Source organism: Arachis ipaensis, chromosome B06, assembly GCF_000816755.2.
Source record: "Arachis ipaensis cultivar K30076 chromosome B06, Araip1.1, whole genome shotgun sequence".
NCBI classification, from domain to species: domain Eukaryota; kingdom Viridiplantae; phylum Streptophyta; class Magnoliopsida; order Fabales; family Fabaceae; genus Arachis; species Arachis ipaensis.
In genome coordinates this window covers 124,081,023-124,089,348 of record NC_029790.2, presented here as the reverse complement: position 1 = coordinate 124,089,348, position 8,326 = coordinate 124,081,023, and the positions used below count along the sequence as shown (strand labels likewise).

At 37.6% G+C, this 8,326-nt stretch overlaps 1 long non-coding RNA gene across 2 annotated transcripts; it reads left to right on the top strand.

The window, feature by feature from the left end:
• LOC110263550 lies at positions 5,809-7,108 on the top strand. Of its 2 annotated transcripts, XR_002349368.1 has the most exons (4): positions 5,810-6,549; positions 6,622-6,713; positions 6,793-6,855; positions 6,968-7,108. It is a non-coding gene; the product is annotated as an uncharacterized LOC110263550 (long non-coding RNA). The 2 variants fall into 2 exon arrangements; XR_002349367.1 differs by having other exon boundaries at positions 5,809-6,549; positions 6,622-6,855.

Genomic DNA, 8,326 nt, shown 5'->3' with positions numbered 1-8,326 from the left:
ATGGTTAATGGATAGTTAGATGTGGTATTATGATTACATGGATTGTCTTAAGTTAGGTGGGAAAAGTTTAAGTTAATTAAGGATTCAGATTTTAGTCCACTTGGCCAAATACAATCCTACCTTGAACCTAACCCCATTACAACCCTTAAAAGACCTCTTGATATGTGTATCTGTGCATTAAATTTTTGTTGATTATTAGACGAAGAGCAAGCCTTAGAAAGCAAGGTTAGTAGAGAATTGAGAGAATTGAAACCTTAAACACATGAGTGATTAGAGTGTATACACTTCCGGTGAGGGTTCGATGCTCGATTCTTTGTTTCCGGCTTTCATGAGCTATTTTCTTCTGCAAGTCTATTTGTACTTCGTTTTTATAATTTGAATTAGTGAAATCCAGTTCATGTTTGTTCTTGAAAGGTTTATTTACTTTTCACCAAGTTGGTAGAAACATTTTGTATTTAGTTGCATTCATATAGATAGGATTGCATTTCATACATTTTACCATTCCTCTTCACTCTTTTATAGTTTCTCTTGAGCTTAGCATGAGGACATGCTAATGTTTAAGTGTGGGGAGATTAATAAATCACTATTTTATGGTTTATCTTATGCTCAATTGAGTGGTTTATATCAATTCTTTACTCACTTATTCATACAAAATGCATGGTTTTACAATTCCTTCCCAGAATTTGTGCTATGATTGAAAACATGCTTCTTTGGACTTATATTTGCTAATATTAATCCTCTCTTATTACCATTCGATGCCTTGATATGTGTGTTAAGTGATTTCATAGATTACAGGACAGGAATGGCTTGGAGGATGGAAAGGAAACATGCAAAAATAGAAGGAATACAAGAAACTGAAGGAACTGCTAAAGCTGTCCAGCCTGACCTCTTGGCACTCAAACGACCATAACTTGAGCTACAGAAGACCAAATGACGAGCTTTCAGTTGCGTTGAAAAGCTAACGTCTGGCGCTTCGATTTGATATATAATTTGCCATAGCTTCCTCGAAGCCAGGCAATGCGAACGCGTGGATCACGCGGACACGTGACCTGGCAAAAGTGTAATCCGCGCAAACGCGTGGACGACGCCTCCGCGTCACTTTGCCGCGACCTGGACGTACTAGAATATGCTGGGAGTGATTTTTGGGCTGGTTTTGACCCAGTTTTTGGCCCGAAAAACACAGATTAGAGGCTATAAAGTGGGTGAATGCATCCATTCATCATACCAGCTCATAATTCACTTTTCATAATTTAGATGTAGTTTTTAGAGAGAGAGAGGTTCTCTCCTCTCTCTTAGGATTAAGGATTAGGATTTCTCTTAAAGGATTTAGGATTATTTCTTCTCAATTTCTAGGTTTAATGTTCCTCTTATTTATTTTCTATTTTATTATATACCTTTAATTAATATTTATCTTTCCAATTTAACTTATGCTACATTCATGTTATAATTTTCTTAATTAATATTATTTGAGGTATTTCAGTTTATGATCGTTTTATTCTATTTATGAATGCTTTTAATTTAATTTAGATATTTTCTTCCTTTTGGCTTTGGTTAAATAATTGGTGATGCTTGAGTTATCAAACTCGAGGTGTTGACTGAAAATTGGAATTCTTCAAGAATTAATTCGAGTTCCGATAACTCTAGTCTTTCCCAAGGAAAGACTAGGACTTAAGGATTCAAAATTAATTCATCCACTTAACTTACCTTCATAGTTAGAGGTTAACAAAGTGGGAGAAAAATCCAATTCTCATCACAATCGATAAGGATAACTAGGATAGGACTTCCAGTTCTTATACCTTGCCAAGAGTTTTATTAGATATTAATTTATTAATTTCTGTAATTTACTTTCTTGCCATTTACTATTATTGCTCTTTATCTTATACATTAAAAACCCCCAATTTATAAGATCCATAGCCAATAATAAGTCATACCTCCCTGCAATTCCTTGAGAAGACGACCCGAGGTTTAAATACTCGGTTATCAATTTTATTGGGTTTGCTTAAGTGACAACCAAACGTTTGTACGAAAGGGATTCCTTGCCGGTTTAGAAGCTATACTTGTAACGAGGATTTATTTTTAGAAAATTCTAGATCGCACAGGAATTCAGTTCGTCAAAGACCATCAATGAGAGAGATGTTTTTACACACAACTTCCAGAGCATCTTTATAGGAAACACCTAATCCCTCATCCCATTTGCCAGAGGTATAAGCACAAACACCAACATAAGTGTATTTAAGAGCGTCACTTATGGATTCCTCATTCAAAACAAGATCACGACCTTTCACATATGAGTGAATCTTGTTCTTATGGTAGGTCATATTTGCATAGAACTCTCTAACTAAGACTGGATAGACAGGTTTTTTGATTTTGAAAAGATGGTCCCAGTCTAGAAATTGAAGATTATCAGCAGAAACAAAACCTTTTCTTTTCAGGGTTGGTAAATCAGACAGAAAAATTGGACAGATGGTACGATGAAGAACAACATCCTCATAAAAGTCATTGTTCATGGAAGACCGAAAACGATGAGAGTTGTAGTTAGAGTGAGATGTCATAAATTGTGATTTGTGTTCAAAAGGATCACTGGAATGCTCCTTAACCAATTTGAGAAGGATATGAGGGTTACCTCTTTGACGATGTTGAGTAGCTGACCTAGGCTTTGGTCTGATGGTTCGGGCACATGCTCCTCAGCAGTAGGACGCTTCCTCTTCAAAGTGCTTGGCCGAGAGGGAGCACTGGGTGGAGCCATCGGTTTGGGAGATGAAGGATACTTTGGAGTTGTTTTGGTATGTGCCATTGGATCGGTGCGAGGAAAAGAGGTTGGAGGAGAGGGTAATGGTGTAAAAGTACGATCTTTGGAGCGAAGAGAAGTTATAGGTTTATCAGGGAGTTTGAATTTTTTGGCCTTGGGACTCTTTTGAATAATAGGTTTCTTCCTCATTGGTGTGGAACAAGGGTTTTGCACAAACAAGACACTAATGATAGTGGGGAGGAATCGAAGAGGTTGTGAAAGGAGTTATGAAGAGAGAAGTTTGGTAACTGCAACAAGAAAAAGGATTTCTTGAAAACATGCAACTGCATCACCTAGGACTAGACCTTGAAAAGACTCGAGATCATTCAAAAAAAGTTGATTTGATTTTATTAAAAAATAAAATACTAGGTAAAATAAAACTATTGTTAAAATGAAACCTTTTTCACTAAAAGACAAAATATAAAGTCACACATGGATGATATAACACTCATTTGGCCCAGAGATGATAAAATTTAAGGAAATATATTAGATCATGAGAACTCTGAACGGAAAGATTGGCCCAGAATATTTAGAACTTGCCATTGAGCCCAGAAATTTATATTCAGGATGATGGTTCTTCACTTGTCCAGAATTGTCTCTTCCCAACCTAAGAGACAAAACTTCAACAAACACATCAGCAAGTTTCAAATAAGGAATCATAACTTAGAATGCCTAGATTAGTTCTTAATTTACTAAATCTGTCCTCAGCTAGAGGTTTGGTAAAAATATCAGCTAATTGATCCTCTGATTTAACAAATTGAATGCTAATATTTCCTTTTTGAACATGTTCCCTTATTGAGTGAAACCTCACTTCAATATGTTTAGTTCTTGAGTGCAACACTGGATTTTTGGAAATATTTATAGCACTCATATTGTCACACAACAAGGGAATGTTATCAGCATTTAATTTATAATCAGCAAGTTGAGTTTTCAACCAAAGAAGCTGAGAACAACAAGAAGAGGCAGCAATATACTCAGCCTTAGCAGTGGATAGAGCCACTGTAGACTGCTTCTTACTGGACAAGACATTTAAGGACTTTCCAAGAAAACAGCAAATGCCTGATGTACTTCTTCTATTAACTCTATCTCCGGCAAAGTCTGCATCAAATAACCAATTGCAGAAAACTCATTAGTCTTGGGATACCATAAACCAAATTTCGATGTGCCATGAACATATCTAATAATCTTTTTAATTGCAAAAAGATGTGATTCTTTCGGTTTTGATTGGAATCTGGAACACATTCCAACACTTTGCACAATATCAGGTCTAGAAGATGTTAGGTACATAAGAGATCTAATCATTCCTCTATACCTAGTCTCATCAACATCTTTTTCAATTTCACCTTTTTCTAACTTTGAGTTAGGGTGCATAGGTGTTCCCATGGGTTTGACATTTTCCATACCAAATTTCTTAACTAATTCATTGGCATACTTCTCTTGATGAATAAAAATTCCATTTTTAGTTTGCTTTATTTGAAGCCCAATAAAGAAATTAAGTTCACCCATCATATTCATATCAAATTCACTTGTCATGAATTTTTTAAATTCAATACAAAGGGTTTCATTAGCTGATCCAAATATAATATCATCAACATAAATTTGGACTAAAATAAAAGAATTATTACAATTTTCAATAAATAGAGTAGTGTCCGTGGTGCCTCTTTAAAATCCATTTTTCAAGAGAAAAGAACTAAGTCTTTCATACCAAGCCCTAGGTGCTTGTCTTAGTCCATAAAGAGCTTTTGAAAGTTTAAAAATATAATTGGGAAGTTTGTTATTTTCAAAACCAGGTGGCTGAGCCACATACACTTCTCTATCTACTACACCATTCAAAAATACACATTTCACATCCATTTGAAACAGTTTGAAACCACAATAAACAACATAAGCAAGGAGAAGTCTTATGGCTTCCATTCGGCCAACAGGGGCAAAGGATTCATCAAACTCTATACCTTTCTCTTGATCATATCCTTATGCCACCAATCTTGCTTTGTTTCTAGTTATGCTTCCATCTTCACCCCAACTTGTTTCTGAGGATCCACTTGGTGCCGATCACTTTCTTTTCATTTGACTTTGGAACAAGGGTCCAAACTTGATTCTTTTAAATTCATGAAGCTCTTCTCTCATGGCTTTGACCCAAAAGGAGTCTTCAAGAGCTTTCTTGATGTTTTGTGGCTCTATTTGAGATAGAAAAGCCATGTTTGATTCTTCAATTACTTTTCTAGTGGATGATCGAGTTTTGACACCTTGTGACAGCTCCCAAATTACAAATTCTTGTGGATAATTCTTTAAAAATCTCCACTCACGAGGTCTAGTGAACTTTGGAACAGATTCAGTTACTGAGGGATCCAAGGAACTTGCATTTTCATGAAGTTCGCCTGATTCAGAAGACAAAACAGAATTGTCTCCTGCTAAATCTCTAGCTGTAGCAGTTTTAAGTTCAGGCTGTTTAGAATTTTCTTTTTCTTGATTTTAGGCTTCTCCATTATTGCCTTCAACCTGATTTTCTATATTACAATCTTCTAAGATATTTTAAACCAAGTTAGTGTAAGACCCAAAATCTTTGAAAAGTCTTATTATGATCAAGTCTCAAATCATATGGTTATTTATAGCCTTAATTTCAGAGATTATTTTATTAAGGATAATTAAGGCAAGTTTTGATTTATTGAACTTGAGATAAGTTATGATTTTTATCCAATTTTATAATTATTGGATTATTTTCTATATTTCAGGTATAAGGCTGATAGTTATGAAATAATAAAGATTTTATATGATTTGGACTAGATAAGTAATATTTTAAATATTAATACTGCTACTTTGGAAAAATAAAGGGGTTTAATTATATTATTTCTAATTATTTTGATTTGGGCATTTTATGGAAAATAATTTGTGAAATTGATGAGCAAATAGTATTTTCTATATATAATTAGTGTTGGATTTAATTTGGGTTTCAATTACTAGATTATTCCCAATTTCATTTGAAATTACCATTTTACCCCTAACCCAAATTTTCAAAATAATGAAACCCTAATTCCCCAAACCTAGCCGCCGCAGCTCATTCCCCCAAATGAGGCAGCAGCCTCATCCTCCCTCAGCCTAGCAACACACACTCGAGCTGCAGCAGAAGCCTCCAACCCCTTTCTCCCCCCAAAACGCACACACACACCCACAGAGGAGAGTGCGCCGGCCAGGAGGGTTACTGTCGCCGCCAGCTGGTCACCGTCGATACCATCACTGGCGTCGTTGCTAGCCGTGCCACCAGGGGAAGCGATCGGGCAGAAAGGGGGAAACAAGGGAAGGGACCGCGGAGAAGGGAAGAGAGAGGAAGAGCTCGCGTCGGAGAGAGAGAGAGAGAGGGAGCTCGTACCTCACCGCCGGCGCCCATGGAGCCACGAGATCTCGCCGTCGTCGCCGACCGTTATTGCACCGCGTCAGAACAGAAATGCGAATGAAAGGAAGTGCAAGACACCACCACAGACGAAGAAGAAAGGGGCGCGCGCGGAAGAGGTGAAGCTGTCGCTGTCACCGTCGCGGGTGGGATCGTCGCCGTGCCTGGTTCCCGTTGCGGCTGGACTTCGACCGCCGCCGTTCCTGTTGCCGCCAAGCATAGGTTAGCACTGCCAGAGCTCCTGCCACCATGGGGACCGTGAAAGGAGGAAGGAGAAGTTGTTTCCGTTACAGCCACTCCCGGAGGAGAAGTCAACCGCGCCGCCGCGCCTAGCTGCCGGAAACGCCATTGCTGTCGCTAGACGGCTTTGTCGGTAAGGATTTTTAAGCTGGTTCTCCTTTCTGTTGAGCTTCTGGGAACTTCATTGTCGCTGCATGTTGTTCAGGTCCCTGCTGCCGCTTGAGGTGGCTGCCGGGCTGCAGCCGAACCGGTTCGGAGACCGTCGCTATTCGGTTCAGCCATTCTCCCTCGGTCTTGGTAAGCGTTTTGGTTCGAGGAGCCTTTTGTCGCTGTTCTGATAATTTCGGCTGAGGCGTTGTAGCGTTATTTGTCACAGGGTTGTATATCGATGCTTGTGTGTCGTGCTCGGTGTTCGCGGCTGCTTCGTTTCGCTAACTCAGTAAGTAATTTATGTTTCGAAAAGCCTCGCGTTAGTATTCGGTTGTGTTTGGTTAATGAATATGAGTTTTGGTAACGTGGGGTCGTTCCTGATTGTTATATGCTGCAATTAGTGTTGCTATGGTTACCGCGGGAGTATCTTAGAGCCGAGGTTGCGGTTGTTGGTGATCCCGGTTTAAGAGAGGAGGTTCCTGTGAAGCGTTTGGGTTATGGAATTGCGTTCTAAGGTAGGGGCGCTTTCCAAAAACTACAGTTTATTGTTGGAATTATTACATATGGGTACTGATGTGAGATATGGTGTAATTAGTGATTGTATCTGCCTTATGTATTATTTGATTGACTCGAATGATTATGGATGTTGGCTTGGCTGAATTGTTGTGTGGCTTGTGAAATGTAATGTTTGAAGTTTTAAAGTTTTAAACAGGCTCATATTTTAGTATTAAATAGTATAAGTGTCGTCGTAATGTCCGAGCCATCAGAGTTACGCAGCCGGAAGCGTGAGCTTTGGTAGTTAGGGTATTACAGTTAGTATCACAAAAAGTAACATGTATGGACTCCTCAATAATTCTAGCATCTTGATGATAAACTCTACATGCTTTGCTAGTGGTGGAATATCCTACAAATAAACACTCATATGCCTTTGGATCAAATTTTTCTAGATTTTCTTTGTTATTTATGACAAAATATTTGCATCCAAAGATATGTAGATAATTCAGATTTGGTGGATGACCTTTCCAAAGTTCATAAGAAATTTTCTTCAAAAATTTTCTTATAATTGTTCTACTTAAAATATGGCAAGCCGTGTTAACAGCTTCAGCCCATAGGAATTTTAGAACATTACTTTCACAAAGCATAGCTCTTGTCATTTCTTGAATACTTCTGTTTCTTCTTTCAACAACACCATTTTGTTGTGGCGTTCTTGGACAAGAAAAAATATGTGATATTCCAAATTTCTCGCAAAAAGATTCAAAAGATTAATTTTCAAATTCAGTACCATGATCACTTCTAATTAAGGCAATCTTTAAATCTTTTTCATTTTGAATTATTTTGCTAAAAACTTCAAAAGTCGAGAAGGCATCATCTTTGTGTGCAAGAAATAAAATCCAGCCAAATCTTGAGTAGTCATCCATAATTACCAAACCATAATGTTTGCCACCCAAACTTTGAGTTCTTGTTGGACCAAATAAATTAATATGTAGCAACTCAAGTGGTGTTTTAGCGGAGATGTCTTCCTTTGATTTAAAAGAGTTTTTAGTTTGTTTTTCCATTTGACATGCATCATATGTGATGTCCTTGTCAAATTTTATCAAAGGAAGACATCTTACTAGACCTCTCTTTACAAGCTTATTTATTTGAAACATGCTAGCATGACCCAATCTTTTATGCCATAGCCACTTTTCAGATTTTTTGGAATGAAAACAGGCTACATTTTGATTATTTGGTTCATCAAGAGTGAGATCATACATATTATC